Source organism: Rhea pennata, chromosome 2 (genome assembly GCF_028389875.1).
Source record: "Rhea pennata isolate bPtePen1 chromosome 2, bPtePen1.pri, whole genome shotgun sequence".
Taxonomy (NCBI): domain Eukaryota; kingdom Metazoa; phylum Chordata; class Aves; order Rheiformes; family Rheidae; genus Rhea; species Rhea pennata.
Genome location: NC_084664.1, coordinates 17,117,550 through 17,137,021, shown reverse-complemented (window position 1 = coordinate 17,137,021; position 19,472 = coordinate 17,117,550).

Genomic DNA, 19,472 nt, shown 5'->3' with positions numbered 1-19,472 from the left:
CAAAAATAAGCACTTGAAATAGTTTAGTGGAGCAAAGCAAAGCACTAAAAAAAAAAAAAAAAAAAAAAAAAAAAAAAAAAAAGTTATTTTCTGTTTCCTTGATTTTACAACTGATTATTATTTTTGTCACAGATTCAAACAAAGCCCATTTTATTGTGGTCTGCTTAAAAAAGATGGCTAGAAGAATGGGTCCATACCACAGATGTCTCCTTTGTACAGCAACGTCAGAGGGCTGGCGTTTGCTAGGAACCTCCATATTTAAGTAGAACTAGTTCTGTTATTGGGACAGCTGAATGTGTGCTTGAGTTGCTGAGGACATGTTCATTTAAAAAAATGCATAAATTATTCTTCTGCCTATATTTTTATACCTTTTTCTCTGTCTCTGCAAACCCCTGCAAGTTTTGGGGTTTGCAGGGGGAACTGCAGAGATTAATCACCATTCTCCATCTTGGAGGCTCCACAGCCCAAGCTATGTTAGAACTGGAACTTCTGTTTCACAGGAAATTCTAGCATTTTAAAATGTATCTTGCTTCAAAGCGGAAAGAAATTTGAGATTTTTTAGTCTTGTAAAACAAACTGTTTCAAAAAGTTACGTCACTGGAAATATATCATTTTGTTAAAACATAAAGATTTCCAATTACATTTTTTTTTAATTTGTGGTATAATTTTTCAAAGAGAAAGAGCTTTTCTGAAAAAAAGGAGTAATAAATAAGAAACATCCCATTGTAAAAGAATTTGCAATGAACCACATCAAAATTTCCTTTTATAAAATACAAATATTTCCAATATGAAATATCCATATTGACATATTCCTACTGATGGATCTGTATTTTCAAAATCAAAAACATTCTTTTAGAAAATACTGGCCAGCCCAAGGAACAGATTAGGGGACTGCTTCAGGATTGTATCTTGGTTACTATTTTTATAATAAATTTTAATAAAAATATCATAATTGTTATATGTTTGCCACAACTGAAACTTTTCAAATTGGTACATAAGCTAGGTGTGCAGACACCTTAGGTTTTCCTATCTCAATAGAGTCAGAGTGAAATCTGGCCTATAATCTCCTCCTGGGCTCCAACCACAACACTTCTAGCCTGAGGAGCTATTAGCAGAGGACTAACATAGTGCTCTCTTGTACTACCATGAAATCATAAACTGGCCGTTCTGTAACAGAGACCAGAAATCAAAATCTCCAGCAAGTTTCAAGCCTGCTCACTTCTACTCAGAAAGAAAAGTTAGTAAAGGAATGGGAGACAAGACAACTGTGAATGTCTGAAGAACAAACTTATACAATCCTTGCCATCCATCAATGAGATATTTTGTTACACACTCTCCTCTTTGGCATTATTTCCACTGCGGGAAAAAAAAAATAACTTGGAGACTCTGCAGAAACACCCTCATTATGAGAGCCCAAGCCCTCCTAGGTTTTCTCAACTTCCCCTCCCTCATGTTTCTCCATTTGATGACCTGCACACATGCAGCTCTACAAAACTCATCCATTCATAGGTGCAGCATTGCCAAGGAGAAGTAGTATTATTCATTGTGTTTCTTAGTGCTTCCATGCTAAAATGTAACATATTTAAAGCACTTTTATACCTCAGCTATGAAATTATCAAATATAATTCTACTCAAATCAAATTGGGAATTGAATTTGTTTTAGTGAAAATGTTTAAGAAGAATATAGGAAGTAGGATCTAGGTATAAAACTGGCTATACTTATGCTTGCTATAGAAAATCAAAGAAGCACAGGAACAAGATCCAACCTTAATGCAAGAGGGTGCAGCTTCCAATGAAGTGAGCTAAGCCTATCCAAGCAAGGCCAAATCTGCTAACCTACAAGCAACCCCACTCAAATGTGCTCGTTATGTAGACCTGTATGGCACATTTAGCATTACTTGACTTGTGACGACTGTTGTAAGTACTGGCATTTTTCATTGCTTTTGGACATGCTCCAAGATAATAGATTTACAGATTATTTGAACACACAAAGATATTTTAATTGGCTAAAATGCAAGCATTTTGCACTTAATGAAGGATAATTTAAGAGATTGATTTTCCATTGCCTTGTTCCTTGCGTAGTCATTACTTTGCAGTAGGTGAAAGGACTCAAAATGCAGTTTGGCAGCCCACTGCTCATGTCCTTCCCATGACACTAAGCTTATGGAGCCTTTAAAAACCTTCTGCTTAATACAGTTCTGCTCTGGTTCTTCCCTACTGTCGCAGCAAGATGATGGGTTCAGAGTTAATGCAATTGGTCTCCAGGGTAATCACCAAGCAAAAGGTGGTCCCTTGCTCACCTCCAGCTCCAGCAACCAGAAGCATTTTGGAGTGTATCAATGAAGAGATATTTATTCAAGACCCTGCTATATTCCAGCTTTTTTCAGCTGTTGAAGTACTTGTTTGACCCCCCAAATAGCTGAAGAAAAGGAGAAGCAAAAATGTAGCTTAAAGTATCAACATCTTTTGCCACAGTCCTGCGTTAACCACAACTTGTCCTGGACTGCAAGCTCGCTCCTCAACATATGTGAAGCCCAAAATTGGCAAATTGCTTCAGTATGTGCTTAACTTAAAATCTTCACATATTTCTATTATATTCTATTAGAATTTGTTGATATGTTCAGCTGGGGCCTACACAAACTTTCACTACCAGTTTGGAGAATGCGTCTTGTCACTAAACAACATCTGACCTTTGCAAAATGGTCATTGTAACAGAAATTTCTCCTTGAAACACTGACAGAGTTGGAGTTACTACATTTTTCTGCTTTACTGTTGCTGACCATTAGATACAAATTTTTGGAACAAAACCTTGGTTGGAGTGGGGGAGAATGTGAAATTGTGTCAGCATTGCTAATGTACTTACAAGCATGTCTTTTAAAATCCTTGTTGTACCTTGTGCCTCACTGCCTGTAATATACTGGCAGTGTTGTGGATCTCTTCAGAAGTGTGTGCAGTGTTTTTCACGCAAATTAAACTGTATGTATTCAGAGCTTAAGTTTTCAACCAAATGTCATCCTAACCTCCGTTTTCTGGCTGTAAGGTATAGGTGATGGCCCATGCTATGTTTTCTGTCTAATCTAGCTCATTGTAAATGACTAGTGAATTTAAAAGAGCGTTAGCAAAATCAATTTACATTAAAGACATACTTCCATTACACATAAGTTTGCACATAAGAAAGTTCACAATATAATCATACAACAAAGAATAACTGCTAGGACACTACACTAAGTAGTGTAAGACACTCACCATATCACTTGGTAGTATCATCTTGGAAAACAAAAACTTGCTTTGTAAAATCTGTCTATTAAATTTGTGCTTTGAAAGTTTTATTTTGCCCTAAAAGAGGTTGGGGAGAGGTTCATTAGGGGACAAAACATCTCTCTTAAATCTTTTTGTTCCTTCTTGAATTCAGTTTGCTGAAAAAGCTTTGGGTTTATAGAGTTTTCCTTGTTTAAATTAGGGCTTCCCTATTCAAATAACCTTATTCTATTTCTCTGAAAAGTTGCTTTAGGCAAGCCAAAAATAGGATCTTTATTTCACACAGATGAGATTTGAACATGCTGGCTTGGAGGAGGATGGGTTCCATATAGCTCTTTTGAGTACAAACATGGCAAGTGAGACTGTAAATATTTTCATTCTTGTAGACAGAAGTCACTCTAAGCTTCAGTTTTGCCTTCTATAGCCCCATATCCTTTGATCTGGACTGCTTCTGAGAAGTATCTCCACTTAATTGTTTTCTGTTTTTTTGTTTTTGTTTTTGTTTTTTTTTATATATAGTGCCTCTCATATCTGTTGCTAACACATTAGTGTAAGAGGGAAAATAAATAAAGAATGACCTATTAAATTGCAGGATCCTAATGAAAGATTGTAAAACAGACAGACCACTAATCCTGGGAGTGCTGACATGATTCATACTGAATGTTTGTATGACTTTGGCAGCTATAAGATTTGAGAAGGGTTGAGAAGCTGTTGTTCTCACGTGTCTTCAAGTATTTGTCATTGGTCTTGACAGGAAGCCTCTTTTTAAGCAGCAGAGGAGTGTTGCTGCTAAACTATTATTACTAGTGGATCATCCAGGACTGTCCACTTCCATCTGCTGGCTTTATACCACAATGGTTCTAACCCCAACTGAAGAGATGAAGACACAGCTTCCTGCAGAGACTGTTACTGGATCTTTGAGTGGTGGCCATAGGCAGTCCTTGGAGCCAAATGTGTTCTGGATTCCTGATTCATTGAGCTGCACCAAAAAAAAAAAAAATAAAAAAAAAAATCAGAACTTTCACAGTTGGGATTTTTCCAAGGTGTTTTGTTTCATGCTTGAATTTATTTAACCATTTTGTAACTCTTTGGGAAAAAAAGCCAAATTTAAAACTGAAATGCCACTTCCAAATCCAAAGTCAAACTTCACTTAAAAATATTAAAATTAAATGTTTACTGTTTCTGAATTCTCTCATCCTGTTTTTTTCAGATGAAACAATTAATAAAATTAGACTCATGTTTCCAAATACTCTTGGCCTCTTGCATGTAACTTATTCAAAGATTTTCCTATTCGAAACAAAAAACTTGTTACTCTAAAGTAGTGTAAGGCACTTTTTTGTCTATAGCTAAGCAGTTCTTCAGTCGAAGGGCTCCCAGTGAGCAGGCTGCACTCATACTATTCTATACAAGCAATCAAATGTTGCACACACTGAAGCAGTTAAAGCTCTAACTGTAGGTGTTTGCAAGTAAAGGCTTTTATAAAGACTAATGTGTGTAGAACTGAGCTCGTGAACAGCTGAAAGTACTTGTATTTTTATGTATACCATTGTTTATAGTTTGAATACTCCATTGCAATGGTGGAAACATAAACAGAGCCATGCAGAACAACATCTGTATGGAAACAGAAGTTAGAAGCAGCTATGGACAAGAAGATAAACTGACAAGGCCAACTACACAAGTGCAAGGACTTAGAGCAAAGACTGGAACCTGCAAGGTTTTCCATGTAGGAAGAGCCCTGCATGTGAATTCAGACAGACTTAAACTCATGCCACAGTTAAGGAGCCATTCAGGCAAAGCTTAGCAGTGTGAGGAAATTCTTTTATGACCCTTGCATAAATCTGTATTTCAAAGACATTAACATTTCAGATGATAGTCTTCAGTTTTCTACAATAACAAAATGAGTGCATGACCGTACCACTATCTACACAGAAGATCTGTGTCTCTCTGAGGTCTCCTGGATGCACTTGAGTGCAGTCCAGTATTGTTAAGGCAAGGAAGTATTTCTGGAGGATGAACATTAAGTTCTTTTGGACACTACACAGTGCCCATATCTGATATTATTAATATATGGAATTGTTATAGAAAACAAACACTATGGTATATAACAAAGATTGCTAATTTTAAGGTAACGCTTCTTATCATTATAGAATGACAGCTTTGCAGTTTGTATTATTTTTGTTATTCCTGCATGGTAGCTGTTTTACATTTAATATCTGTTGTGAGATTGTTAGATGGCATTGGAAGCCAGAGAGAGGAATGGAGCTCAAAAACTCACATACTATTCTAGAAGCACTATTTGTTTTAATAACTATGAGCTCCATGTGACTGAATTCATGGGGGAAAAAAAAAAAAGAAAAAAACTCCATAGCAGACAAGTCCACTGTCTGAGCTGAAATCCATACAGCAATGCCAGCTAGTTTCTGAAGGATGTTTACCTAGGCTTTCAACTTTTGCTTGATGTTCTTCAGATGCCGTCAGTAGCTGAAAGCTTTATTCAGTGTGACTCCAATATTCCTGTGCTCCAACATTCCACTGAGTTCAGTGGTTTGGATGCAAACACAGCTGACCACTTACTTACAACAGATCCTCGCAGAATTTTGTGAACTGATGCCCCACAAAAATAAGTTATCTCCAGGTAGCAGTGTCTCATCACTGAGAGACATGCAAACAAATAAAAAAAGTCACTTAATTACTGCCCAAGAAATACTGGGTACAAATCTATGAGCATATACAGAATAGAAAGAAACTGTGAGCCCACTATGTTAAAGTATCAGACAGACAGTGCATAAATTATATAGTTAATCTGACTTTGCACAGTAAGTCAGTTTACTATGCACTGTGCAGTTCATCTGGGCAGCATATGCTCAGGTCTAAAACTTCATGGAGGCATTGCCTACTTTGTGGAGCTGATCTGCACATACGCAGTGAATGTGCCTAGGATTTCCAGATGCCAACAGCCCAGGCAGAGCTGCTGCTCTGACCAGGCTGTCCCAGATAGTTGGAGACATTCTCAAATTCTGCCCCAATAAAATTACCAGGAACATAAAAAAGGACATGCCTAGAGAAATTCAGATGAATGGTAGGTAAGAAAAATGCAAAACAAATTCAATTCCCATGTATTACACTTCTATTATTGAATTTATACTAAATCATCAGACTCTTAGATCACCTCCTCAAGACCTATGAAACATATATTTATAGATAAAAGTACCTAAGTGTAGAGAAATAACACAATAACCTGAAGTGTTAAATAAACGTCACAGGAAGAAGCTAAATAAAGTTAAATGAAAAGTCAAATAATGATAATAATAAAGTGTTAAATACTGTAAAACTTCAGTTCTATGTATCGTTCCTGAGGAGAAAAACTCAATGGCATTGTCAGACCACAGAGAATGGGTTGAATAACCTAGGCTAAATCACTTCAATCTGTGTGACTCCCAGGGACTTAACCCAAAGTAAGATACATTAACTGGATATCTGAGAACAGAATTTGTTCTGCATACAGCCTTCACTATTCATTCTTCAGTGTTCTTTCTCTTTCAGAATTGGAGCTATTTACTCCATGTTGTGCGTGAAGTTCCTGAGAAGTCAGCTGAGTTTGGTAAAAGAGATCACTTGAAGGTGACATGTTCTGGGCTAATTCATCCAGGACTCCTTTTCCTCCAGACACTGTTGAGTGTTACTGTGCTTAGTATTGATTCCCAGGCATTCAACATGTGGTTGTTGCTGTTTGATGAAGACAACTAGTTGGATTGCTTCCTTGAGGAAATCAATTGACATACATGAAATCCTTTGCATCTGTGCATATGTAGGTGATATGTCCCAAAACCTACATAATAAAAACTCACAGTTGGTTGTTCAGGTGTAGCATAAATGCAAGTAACTGTTCCTTGCTTAGCCAAACTTTCAGTCATGGCTTGCAATTCAGTTCCATCAACTGAAATAAAATACTTGAGACAACTGTAAACTAAATGTCAGATCTCTTTCTTGTAAGAGAAGATGCTTTTTTCCATTCAGCAGAATTAATCAACTTATCTTACTTAGAAAGTATTTTTTTCTGGAAAACTCCTAAAGAGATGTTTTTTAAAGTCATCTTATAAGAATTCAGTAGAAAATAATGTGAGATGATTCAGAAAGACAGGATTAGAGACCAGAATATAAATCCTGATACAAGACTGCAGATGTTTTAAATACAAAGTATATTAAATCTGATATTCATCTATGTTATACAGATCACACAAACTAGCAGAATCAGAGATCCATAGTAAAGTACAAAAAGTATATTTTCATTGAGTACGTGAATTTGAGAATAAATCATACACTACAACAGTTTCTCCAAACGTCTTTTTCCAGAGCCAACTGCTTCATGGTAATATAATTTAGGTGAGGAGCATGCTTGGATAAATGCCATGTGGGCCACAAACTATCTATTCAACCAAAAGAAACTGCTGTCCCAACTTATTCCAGTTTCCTTTGCACCCTCCATTTTCATTTTTTCCAGTGCAGTAATTGCAATAGCACTGGCATGAGTCAGGAATTATTCCAAAATTTTCCATAGCTCCTTCTAGAAAATATATAGTGGTATATACTGAAAGTATCTCCTGACAAGCAGAACTTTGGGAGATTATGCTCCCTTCCCACCTGCCTTTTCTCTTCCCTTTATTTTTTGTTGCATGTGAGACAGACGGTTATTATCAGTTTATTATTACTGTTTTTCCACAGACTTTCTCAAATGTCAAGTGAATCTGATCTGGAGTTCAGGCCCATAATTACACTGGATTGACTCCAGGAACTCATAAATAAATCGGTGGTAGCTGCAATGGCTGCCAGAGTTGTTTCATTCTACTCTTCTGAGGGTGGACAGAGGCTTTGACTGTTTTCTAAAATTCTACACTTGCCCTTGATTTTTTCACACTTTCTTTTAAAATATCCTGGGCTTCCTCACTGTAGTTTGGCATTACCTTACATAGGAAGAGAAAGCTACTAGCCTGCCACGTTGTTGAATGTGTTCATTTAGAGAAGCAGTTGAAATACAGATTGTTACAGTTTTCTGATTTCTCAGTATGCAGAAACCTCTCAGGAACAGACATATTTCTGTCTCTCTGCTCTGGCCTCTTCACTGATATTAATATTTACACTGGGTTCAACAGTGAGGCATGTCTTTGTCATAGTGTATCAACTGTGCTGAACTATAGAGGTCACTTCCAAAGCTTGGCAAGAAAGTCCCTTTAGCATAGAGATGCCTGGACTCAAAACTATGAATTTAAGGGAAGGAGCAGACACAACATACACGCACAGATCTGTCTTACCAAAGTCTGAGAAGTTAACTAGGAAAGTTAAATGTTATTTTCAAGCCTGTTTCTAATCATATGAATGCATATGGAGCACGGCATCTGGTTACAGAAAGGAATCTCCACTCAGTGTAGGCTTGAACGTAAAACTGTGCTACAGATGTTATCCTCTGATAGGCTTCTACAATGTTTTCCCCCAAAAGTTTCAAATAATGCAGTTTATTTAAGCACATCATTAGAACTGATTCAAGACATGCAACTATTTAGAAACTGGTTCCTCATCATTGGCATTTAGACTTAGTTCCTATGTAGGCCATGTAATGGTGCAAATGTCAGTGCAGATCACAACCTGCATAACCTACAGTGGGTTTGTACCAGAAGCTACAATAATTCCTGAAATCAGAGCTAATTCTGAGTGCAGACAAGGTCTCAGACTGCCAACTAGTTCCAAATGTTTTTAAGATGTGGATACTTGTAGACTGCCAATGAGACTAAGACGACCAATTCCTTTCATGTGGGTCACTCAAAGGCAAGTAAGCAATAACAATATTTTATCTGTGATAACCTGGTTCATATTCATACCAGTCACATAACGATGAAAGTTTTTGGACTCCTTTGTAATCATTTGACTCACTGTGTCTTCTGTAGAGTACTTTTCAAAACAAAGTAAGAGACTTCATGGAGCACAAAACACTGAATTTTTTGCAAAAGAATGTCATTCTTTCCTATATCCTCCCCTCCCCCAGGGAGCCCCATTGTTCAAATAAGCATTTGCTTATGCCCCAAAGTACAGATGTTTTTGACTCCCCTCATAAATCAAACATGCTTGTGTCTAACACATTAAAAATGTGGGGAAAATCATCTTTTTAACTGACATGGATTAAGATGGTTGGTCTGACCCAAATTATAATTCTTTAATATTCTTCTTGCTTTCCTTGTTCTTCTGGGAACAAAAGATTCAGCAATATCATTGCACTTCCCTCCCCCCCAGAATTCCAATCAATCTTTTGCTCCCTTTTTAAATGTAAATTTGAAATAATCATGTATCTAGACCATGTATTAAGTTTACAGGAGAAAAATCTCTGGCAAGAGATGGCAGAGACTATCCCTAAAGCTAAATTCCCTAAATAAACCAACTCTTTACTAGAGTAAAAACAGAGGTCTTGGTAAACAGATTGCAGAGTTCTGTTTGCAGAAGTCCTGTCAAGAAACTATTCTGATATTTGAAAACAAATAAGGAGAGTGTCATGTTAATCATAACAAAAGCAAGTTTAACATTTCAATTACTTTCTTTCTATTCAGACAGTTCTCTCAGGCCTGTTTTACAGGGCATTTTTTCACAGGATCAGAATTCAATCCACTAGAATTGTCAAGGTTTAGATAAGCAGCTGCCTCTTTTTCCCTTAAGAGAAGGCCTTTGATAGTTTCAAATAGCAGTGTTGAACTACATGATGAATTGTGTTGGAAGGCATCAGGGTAAGTCGTATTCTGAAGGTCATTTTTTAATTCAAGATTTTTAACCCTTCTATGGTTTATGTTTCTGTGCTAGCCTTACTCCTTCTCACCCTCAGTTAGACTGGAAGGACATCAAGGCTTTCTGTTAGATGTGGGTTTCATGTATCTGCACAAAGTAATTCATAACTATCAGGCAAAAGGCATGTGCCCACACCACGTCATTATCCTGCAGTTAAGAAACTTCTGCCTGCCACAAAGCTCGAAAGCCCAGCAATGTTTCAAACTAAGCACTCAGTATTCAGTTCAGAACTCCTCTAGAGTACAAGGCTGCTGTAATGCTGCAGACAGACTGAGCTATTTTGCAGCATTCTTTGTGAAATACCTGTTACCTGAAATTTTTCAGATTTGTCTCGGTATGTTTCCACAACTAAAGATTTTCTTAAGTTGTGTTTCTCTGCTTCTCTGAACAGAATTTGTGCAGACATGGAGAAGAAGATAGCTCTACTTTTGCATATGCAACTGAATAAACAGACATTTCTATTTGGTTTCATGTATTCTTTACTTAAATTCTCAGGTTAAATATACTCTTCAAATGATTCCCCCTTTAGTAATTCTTTATGTACTACATGTTGTCATCGTGTTTCAGGTTGCCTTGTAAAATCTGATCAAGTAGTGCTTGGATTCTCCATGTAATTCACTTAGACAAAAGTTTTTCTAAAGTAAAAGACTAAAGTGAGTGGAGGATAAGAAAGCAGCAATTTTCTCTTTTGGGCTGCTTGATATCAGAAAATATGAGTGCTCTGCTTATCTTGACTTATGTGGACAAATATCTTTGTTGCAATGATTGGCAATATTCAGGTTTGCAATGTTATATTCATATTTCCTCTGTCTTCTTAATGATGCCTCCATTTCAGACAAGCACACCTAAGAAGAAAAAGTCTCTCCCTTTAACCAAAAAGTGGTGAGGACTTTCTGCTTCCCCCAGGTTCTAGTACATGGTCCCAGTAGTAGGGAAAAAGCAGGACACTCACTGAACTGTTCCTCTACAACACCTTCTCCCCGAGGGCTTCACAATTGCAGCTCCGGCCCAGAAGCAGCGAACTGCCAAGTGGTCTAGATAGCCTGGGAAGGTTGTGTAAGTTAACATAATGTAATGGGATTGAAGTCCCCTGTTCCTGAATGTACACTACAGAGAAACGCTGCCCAGAAGTGTTAGTGCAGCCGTTCCTCTACTTACACTAATGCACAAGTCAAGCTACTGAGACCTCCGTTGGTCCCCAGCTGTTTTTGAATTCTCTCGTTGGACCTGGTCTCCTATAAATACATGATTTAAGTATCCTTTGGGCCAGAACAATGAAAGAGAAAAAAAGCACAACCCCACCTGTTCGCTGAACAGCCCCGTGTGGTTTGGTGGTCTGGCAGGCCCAGACATCCCTCGTACCTGCCCTCAGCTCACTTCACATCCCCACGGGGCATGTGTGGCTCCCAAGCCCTTTCCTAGCTCTCACCCGTAGCCCGTCCCTGCGTGGATGTGTGGCTCCTCCTCACATCCCTGGCTCCCAGGCAGGGAAAAATGGGAATATGAAACAGCTCTGCTGGTTACTCGACCTCTAAGCTCTTGGACATCCTGGGACACAAACTCCGTGCAGGTTTGCTGGGTGCTCGGCACTGTGGAGAGCATTTCCCTGTGGGGAACATTTCCCTGAGGAGAACAGCTCCCTGTGGGCAACACCTCCCTGAGGGGAACACCTCCCCGAGGGGAACACCCCCCTGTGGATGTTCCCCACTCCCTGCGGGGCTCCTGTGGGCAGCAGCGCCTGGCGCCCCGCTGGCGGGTCGGGCCCGGGCCCAGCCGCCCTCCTCACGGCGGGAGAGCGGCGCCGCGCTCCGGGCGCCGGCCCCGGGGACCCCTCCGGGCTCGGCCCCCGCGCCCGCTGCCCAGCGCTAGGCGCCGCCGCCGCCGCCTCTCGGCGCCGCGGGCCCCGGCGCGGCCCCTTTAAGGAGCGGCGCAGCGCCCCCAGGAGGCGCGCGGCAGCGGGGCGCGACGGGCGGGGGGCGCGGGGCGGGGCCGGCGGCGGCGGCGGCGTCCCGCGTGGGCCGCGTGGGCCGCGGCGCCAGGGCCGGGGCTGGGGCCGCGCGCGGCCAGGGCCGGGGCCGCGCTGAGGCGGCGGCCGCCCCGCCTCGGGGAGGGGGCGGCCCCCTGCGGCGGGGGCCGCGCCGCGCCGCCCCGCCCCGCCGGGCGGACGGAGGGGCGGACGGACGGAGGGGCGGACGGACGGACGGACGGAGGGCGCCGGCGGGTGCGCTGCCCCGAGCCGCGGGCTGCGAGGTGAGCGGCGGCGCCGGGCGGGGGCCGGGCGGGGCGGCGGGCGCGGAGCCGCCGGGGCGCCCGCGGGGCGCGGCGGGGCCCGCGCGGGAGCGGGAGCGCGGGCGCTGCGCGGCGCTGCGCGTTCTGCGGTTGGAGAAGCGTTTCCGTTGCGAAGGTTTTGCAAAAACTTCCCTCCTTCCTCCCCCCTCCGCCCCAGTGTGCAACCCGGAGCCGGCGCTGTCCCTCCCCCCCCCTTCCCTCTTTTTCCTCTTTTTGGACTTTTTTCCTAGCGCGGGCGCCTGTGCCGCTGCGCGGCGCGCGCGCCGGCGGGACTCGCTGCTGCGCCTCGGGGTGCGGAGGCACCTGCCGGCAGCGCGCTGGGACGGCGGGGGCGGCGCCGGCTCCCCCCGGCGCCGGGAGCCCGCGCGGCCGCAGCCCGGGGGGCTCCGAGCTGCGCTCGCAGCTGGCGGGAGGCGTCGGCAGCGGAGCGCGCGCGTGGCGTGGGGAGGGAGGGACTTCGCTGCGCTGCCTGGCTCTGTTGCACGGTGCGATGTGAGGAGCAAACTCGGTGCAAACTCAACATGATCCTCGTTTCCCGGTGCTGCCTGGCCCGCAGCCCGGCGGCTGGTCCGTGAGCAGTACGCACCTTGCCTGGCTGGAGGGGGGCTGCAGCGGGATGGCTGCTCGCCTGGCCCGTTGTCCTAACTCGAGACAACAGTGGTGTGTTTAGAAAAGCAGGAAATAAGAAAGTGCTCTGGTTAGTAGGAAAAAGAAAAATGTTGGACTAGGGTACGCTGACGCTTGCAAGTGTGATGTTTGTAGGCTTCCGCACAGAGCGTGGGTACCCAGTGCTGCTGCTGACTGCTTGCTGACACCTTTGCATCCATCTGGCTAGTAACACTGTTAGTGCCTGCACGTGATCGTGGATGGAGACCCTTAGGAGACCCCCCTTAGGGGTCTTGCAAACACTGAATGTTCTTGACTTTATTACTTGGCAGGGGGCAGCAGCAAGGGGCCTAGAAGTAAATAGGAAGTGAAAATTATCCATTTATTTTCCGTGTTCTTACGAGTCTTCAGCAGCCGTGTTACCCTAGACGGATCTTAGATCAGATAACGTCTCATGCTGAAAGACAGTACCCTTAGCTGGTAAATACGTTGTCCTGAGAGTGTATGAACTGTCCCCCTCGTAGGTTATGGAAAGTGTTCTGAATTAGTCTGGCTATTTTTATCATGGCAAGTGTGTTTCATTGAGAGTAAACTGAACTGTATCTCACTGAAAAACTTTGTCGGTTTTAATTATCTGAATAGCTTGTGTTCAAAATGAAAACAAAAGTGGCTTTGGCATGGAAACTTGTCCCGAGCGATGGATGTGGCTCGTGAGGTCCGTCGGCAGTTCTGCTGCGAGGGGGGCTGATACCTGGGGCCTGAAAGGCGGCGCGGAGGAAAGCCGGGAGGGCTCGTGCCGCCTCCGCGCGCTGCCTCGTGTAGCCGACCGCGGCAGAGGCCCGGCCTGCCTGGGCAGGGGAGCAGCCCTGTGTTATCTGCATTTTGGCCTTCCCCAGACAGAGGCGCCTGCTGCGAAGAGAAGAGGAAGGAGCATGTAGAAGTGCTCAGCTTTAAGGTGTGGGGCTGATGGCTGTTCCTGCTGCAAGAAACTCGTCCCTGGGATGAGTTGAGGTGGGAAATTCAGAGACTTGGTGTATGTCGTGCTGTTTGCTTGTGCCTTACGAGGCAGAGAACCCTTAATAAAAGGGTGTTGGCCAAGTTCTTGAATGCAGCTGGGTGCAGGTTACAGCATGGTAAGACACACTGGTGTACCTTGCTCATCTTCAGTCCTGTTTTCTTGGATGTGATTGTATTAATTGAATGAGAGACACTTTTTTTTTTTTTTTTTTTTTTTTTTTTTTTTTTTTTTTTACTGTCCTGATAGGAGGACATTTCAGCTTTCACTTTAGAATAGTCAAGTGTAATTATAAGTCTTAGAGCTGTATTCCAATGTGGGTGTGCATGCCTTTAAGTTTATGTGGCCATAATATCATCAATAACCTCTCCAATACAAGCAGGACTGAAGTGGGTGTGCTGTGTAGAAACTTACGAAGTTGCTGCAGGAAAACTATGGGCTTTTCAACAGTAAAATTCTGAATAAAATTCCTGTCTTCAGGTGAGTGTCAGCTTCTGCTAGACCCAGCCTGACTCCTGCCTTGCATGCTTTCCCTCCCCTGGGGGAATCATTTCATGCTATTTGTTTCACTGGAAGTTAATAGTTCAACTACACTGCAGAGTTCTGTGTGGATGCAAACTGTGCTGACTCATATTCTGAACAGTTGTAGCCTTTCTCCATGTAAACACAAGCACACTTCTAAAATATTTAATTTGTAATGTCCTCTGTGGAGAGCTATCCCACAGCTCCTGGCATAATTCCCAGAAGCAGCAGATTCTGGGGTACTGGGAATTTCAAAAGCTATCCGTGCCTGGTGGGATAACTGTCTGAACTAGTTCAGTGTAGTTTATGCTGGCACTGAGACAGTTCAAACTGAACAGGTATTTAATCTTGCTTAAAGCAAGTCTGCTTTGAACAATACTTGGTATGTGTATAAACCATTTAGTGCCTGTTGAGACATGGCTGTCAGGAGATCTACATGGTAGGCAAGTCTTTGTTAGGGCAAGTGAACTTTAGTGTGAATGCCTCCTAATAACTTTAAAATAATGTTATCTCTGTGTAGTTATAATAAAATCAGGAATAAGCTATCAAAAGATTTGTTTTCTTAGTTCCTCTGTTACAAATAATAACATTAATAAAACTAATAGTAATTTTGTGAGAGAGCTAAATGTATATCCGTGTGTAAGAGCTTTGTTAAAAGGAACTGGGTAAGATGGGAACTTACAATTGAAAGACCTACTATGGTGTGTAAATAACCTCTACAACATACGACTTGACTGGAAAGAAAGGGAGTAGAAGCAAGGAATGGTTCCAAAGTACTTATTTTGTCTGTTTCTGATACGTTTTAATTTTAAGACAAGTACCTTCTCCTTTTAAGGAGTAAATGGTTTAGTAGAGACTAACTAATGAGGAAGTAGAGTTTGTTAGCTGTTTGTTATTGTAATCTTGGTTGGAATAGTAATGCATAGTAGTGAGCGCAGGGAGTCACCTGAGATTCAGTGCACATCTCACTTGATGTTGTAGATTGACTGTCAGTGTGTTACATGTCACTGTTAAGTCAGCTGCTTGCCAGACTGCGCTAGACTTCATGGATGTCTTAACTCATTCTGACATCCTGCTCTTGTTTCATACTTCTATTTTTAATTTTTCATTTTCAGAGCAAGACCTTAGAGGCAGAGTAAGGGGAGGCACCCGTATCTGGACAAACCTGGATAGCAATCCTGGTTCAAAATTTTGGCGAAAAAGCTCCTGTTACAGATGGGGCCTAGACTTCATACTGAGGTTTCTTGGGACTTTAAGACATCAGCCCTGCTTGTGCAACATGGCTGCACTAGTAACTGCTCCTACTTTAAGTGCAGCTGGAAGAGCGAATCTGTTGTTCTACCATAGTGATTGGTGGGATTTAAGGGTAGCATGCCTGTGCATGGAAGGGCACCTTGCTGTAGCAGAATATTATTTTGCTACCAGGAAGCATCTTTTCTGGAAGTGTGGTCCAAGGCTCTACTTATTTTCCTCCTTTACTCAGCATGTATGTATTTGGTTCATATGGAAATGTATTAGAAATATGGCTTAATTCGTGAATTGATTTCACTAGAAAATCTGTATTGGAAGTCTGAACCTGAAGTATAGGGATGTAGAATATTGTTGCTCGGATATGCTGAAAAATACACTTACCTCATTACATTGCATAGCCTCATTAACTACAAAGCAGTCTTACAATCCATATTTTCAAATCCTTCTTTCTGTGACAGCCATTAGTGGCACTTATCTTTATAAAATCAAAGGAGGTTAAAAACTGTGCCTGCATCTGTTATTGTTGCTATGACAGCTGTCTCTGTCCAGTTTTAACTACCGTACTCTGAATAGCTCTTCGCTGGGATTTTAACATTAATAGTTACTTGCAGAGGAAGTAGAAGAGGAAATCTTTTAATACCATCTCCTTGTTTTGCTCAGAAATGTTTGTTTTGAGTTGTATCTATTTTTTTTAATCAAGATGTAATGGAATGTTTCAACCCACTGCTAACTGTGTTTTGGTGTCTAGTGTAATTAGAGGTGGTATAGTTATGGTGTAAAGTAGTAGCCAATTTGTCAGTGCTGCTTAATCACAACTTGTTTTGATCAAGAAAGATAGTACCACTGGTATGTTGCTTCTGAGACTTGAAAGGTAGGAAGACAACATCAGATGATACAATTCTTGTGCAAGGTCATATACAAAATTGTGTTGGACTTGCATGGCAGTTGTGAAACAAGTGAGCACTCCTAGCCACTTGTCAGTGATTGCATAATCAGCAGCAAATAAGGAATATCCTTCTGTCTAAGGCGTAAGTAGTGGATATACTGTCTTCAGGTACCAATTTATTTTCAAACTGATGTGCAGCACTAGTATAAAAAAAGCTATACAACAGTCTATTCAAAACCTGTTTTCTAGCACATTGAACTTTTTTTCCCTCTAAGATAGCTGACTTCTCTTAATCTAGATATTGACTGTAGAATTCTGTTTTCCTAATGCTAGCTGGAAAAATGCTGTAACAAGAGAAAAATCTTTTATATGTTAGATAGCGACCTATTGGTCTGAATAAAGCCTTTTGGGGGTAACTGGTGGTGGTAAAATAGCAGCAGCTTGGAAAGCTCTATGAGTTTAATTCTGTTTTAAAGGGTAATTTGTAGTGTAGGATCTCATACAGTTTAGTCCAGTTGGAGGAGCAGCTGTCTATTTTGGTAGTCAAGCTGCCGCGTTTCAAGATGAAAGCCATCATACTTCAGTGAATGTGAACTTTTTTGTATCTGCTCGCTGTGCCTTGTCTGGAGGAAGGAGCAGCTGTAGTGCATTGGCCAGACCTGCGTTTGGCTGTTGCTGCCATTGTGTTGTGTGTAAACACGTACCATTATTTTGGATCACATAACAGCCTGTTCAAAAGGGTCTCGCATTTCCCAGCTGTTCCGCAACTTTTCCATCTCTGAGCTTGCCAGCTGCTTAGAACAGGCAAATGTAGCTACATTTGTTGCTCCAGTGTTAGGTATTAGTGGAGATAAAATTGACTTCTTGTTAAATGCTAGGTGCTGCGAGTCCCTCTGCTACTACTAATAGACTTAAAGCAAAAGTAGACCATTTTTCTTACTATAGAAAGATTGTCAGGAGAAACTGTCTTTGCTACTAGTTGGGGTGATTGCATAAAATGTTTTCTTATGTTTGGCACAATATAAAATATAAGTGCGTTTACCTATGGATATACTCACACAGCCTGTGGTAGGAACTAATCTAAAAGAGCTGGAATATGAAAAAGTGCCCCTTAGAGTAATGTCCATAACTTCTGTTTCCCCACTTCGAGCAATGTTCAGTTTAACAAGGCATCTTCTGCTCACTTGTCAGCTAACTCTTTCACTTACTTAATTGTGAAGTGAGTTTCATTTTGGTGATGATCCTGCTCTGGTCAGATGTTGAGGAAAGAACAGTAGCAGTGAAATGACTTGTATCTGAGGGGAGTGCCCAGTCCAGTTGATGGACCATAAGCTTTTCCCACCCAGCATGCTGCAATGGAAGGGATAGGAGGTGTCCAGAAAGCAGCTTGGGTGACTGAACTCCTCTTTTCTGCACCAGGGAATCCATGACCATTCCACTAGAGACAGAGAAGTTGAGGGCAGCCTTTGTTCTTGTGTACTTGACCAAAAGTTTGAGAGAGTAAATTCAAGCACCTTTGGAGAAGGGAGGTGATTGTTTCAATGACTTGAAGGTAGTGTTTTAAACGCTTAACTGTTGTACAGTCTTGGTTTAAAACTTTGGATGAGGGGGAGTGTAAACCTATTGCTGCAAGAGATTATTAAAGATAATGATAAAGCTAATATTGGTTTCATTAATGAGTATTCCATACCCCCTACAAGAGGATAAAATCAGGCACTTCCCTGAAAATGTATTTAATGCAATCTCTAGTTTAAGAATGTAAATTTGAATTTCGCTGGCTGTGTGAATTACTTCATGAAGGAAACTGGGAATGAGTTGTCCTTTCTTGCTATCGATAAAGGCTGGCTCTGGCCCAGGTGCTAAGTTACAGATTGTAACTGATCTGAAGGCCCTCCTGTCCAGAGAAGAAATTTTCAAGTGAGTGTAGAGAGATCTCTTTTTTTCTTAGGCTTTTTTCTTTTGCCAGGCCTACTCCATCCTAGCCAGTTCTAACTTTCATGTTGGTGTTAAACATCAGTACTACCTAAGTTATGTTAATAGGAGGGTGCCTCTGGCTTTAAAATAGACCATTGCCCTGTAAATACAAATTGAAAGCATGAAATGAAGCCTCTTAATTTAAAATAGCATATTTCAGGGTCTGTTTTTCATATTTCCAAATAGCCAAGATTTTGAATTTTTTCCATTCTAATGCTAGTGTCTTAAAAGAAGTTGAAATATTGACTGTCTTTAGCTAAATGTTTGCTCTTTTGGGAAAAGAGCATATTTATTCGTGTTCAGTGCTGGAGTACTAAACTTTGTGTTTTTCTGAAGTCATAGCAGAAATACAAGCTAACAATTTGAAATTATCTTCTTAGATACATAGTTACATTAGTTGAACACAGTCATGAATATTACTTTAAAATGCGTAGTTAATATGGAAAAAATATAAAGTGAACACATCTTCTATGTTTAATAACCACAAATGGGAATGGCTCTTCAGAAAACATTAGAGGAGTCCTCAAATAGAGGAGGAGAAGTGACATGATAGCGAGGGCAGGGAAAGATGAGTGGGGTGTGAAGGAGAACCATCTGTCAGAGGGGGTTAGGGAATGCATCTTAATTCGTATTTTTAAAGTGCTATTGACTAATCCATAAACCCCTTTGAAGTGAGTCTGGGGAAAGGACATCAGGAAGATAGGAGAAGAATTTGAGAATTACGAAAGTAAAGGAGTGTTGGTTTGTCTTCAGTTGAGCAGAGGAGGAAGAATATATCTGATTCATAAGAGATGTTAAATTATTAAGGATTTTAAGAGAAAAAAAATTACTTATTTTGGAAGATTG